Below are 1,721 nucleotides of genomic sequence, written 5' to 3' on the forward strand. Positions count from 1 at the left end.
CCCAGCTTTCTCCGAAGCACTGACTATATCTTAACCTTGGTGTTTAGCATTGTGAGGAAATTCGCACTGTAAGTTCTAGAAACTCAACTTTATAAATTCCTTTGGAAACAGGGACAAGCAAACTCGTTGGCTGTCTTTGTATCATATTCCTCGTCATAGAGAAGAGATATAATAATGATGACTTGCCACACGAGGGCACCATTGGCCAGTTATGGACTCTAACCCGGTCTTCCAAAGAAAGGGCAGCGAAGATCGTGTCCTCCCAGGCTCTTCTGGTTATGAAATTACTAACGAGCATGAGAAATGACCCAATGCGATTATATAAAAGATGAAAACATCACTTGAGTGATTTTCCTGAAGGAATTTGAGCAGAAAACTACTTCCTGCTCCTGATGTAACTTCTCTAACTGCTGAGATATTTTAGCTACTGTTTCTCTTGTGTCACAAATCAGAACAAGCTTGGGTGTTGGTTATCACTAGGCTACAGTATGAAAGGATTTTCTTAATCACCCAGGAGGATATTGCTTATCCTTCTCCAGTAGAAGAGCTGGTGGACTCGAATCTCATGCCTTGGAGATTGCAGTGCAGCTTCTTGCCACTAGGCCACCAGAGCTGCCTTTTATTTAACGATCAATTAAAAAATAATCACGCTCACTATAGGAAATTTTGAATAAACAGAAGCAGCTCAAAGTCACTGCCATTGAGTTAATTCTGATTCATAGCAATTTCCCTTATGATTAATTGTCTCGGAAAACTCGCTGGAGGGCCAGCTATGAGTCGGAATTGACTCTAAGGCACACAACAACAACAAGAACAACAACAAAAACAACTCCTAATGGCAGGAGACTTTCCATCTTCTTCCTCTGGACACGGTGGACTCGAACTTTTAGAGATGCCTTTTTGATTAGCAGTGCAATTCAAAACTCCCTAGAGATACACCACCAGAACACCTCTGAATAAACAGAAAAGTCCTATCTATCTACTTAACATATAGAAAGGTTTCATGTATATTACGCAGATTACCCTAGTATCTAATTACTGTATTATGTGTAATATATATCTGTTTATACATGTAGAGTATACATACAATTTATGGGCATATATTCAAGAATTAGGTATTTTTTCCGTGACTATGTATTTCTATAAAATGGACATCTAGTATTGAAATTCTTTTATAATTTCATGCAATATACAGCATTTTATAAATCATTAAATGATTGTTGTTATTGTTAGTTGCTGTTGAGTCAAGTTCAACTCACAGCGATGCTATGAACAGCCACCTGAACCCTATCTTGTCCTGTGCCATTCTCATCATCTCTGACACACTAGAGCTCACTGCTGAGGTCATCATGTCAATCTGTCTCATTGAGGATCTTCTTCTCCTTCATCCTTTCCAAGCATGATCTCCATCTCCAAGGAATAGCCTCACCTAGCTACATGTCCAAAGTATGAAAGACAAAGATTAATCATCTTTGCCTCTAAGGAGCACCCTGGCTACACTTTCTTTATTTTTTTTAATTATTATTAAATTTTATTAGTTTCAATGAACATTCACAGGGATTCTGGGCTTTCACGCCTTCATTGCCACACCATTCTCTCCACCCTCCTCCCCAGTTTGTTCTTCTTCCCAGCCATCCGAATGTCTGTTTTAATTGTCCAATTGCCACAGTGCTTGTCAAAGTCAGTTCTGCTTAATCTCCTTTGACGGTGTGTCCTTTGCC

The sequence above is a fragment of the Elephantulus edwardii genome, unplaced genomic scaffold, assembly GCF_000299155.1.
Source record: "Elephantulus edwardii isolate Elephantulus edwardi_28Jun2011 unplaced genomic scaffold, EleEdw1.0 scaffold00041, whole genome shotgun sequence".
Classification (NCBI taxonomy): domain Eukaryota; kingdom Metazoa; phylum Chordata; class Mammalia; order Macroscelidea; family Macroscelididae; genus Elephantulus; species Elephantulus edwardii.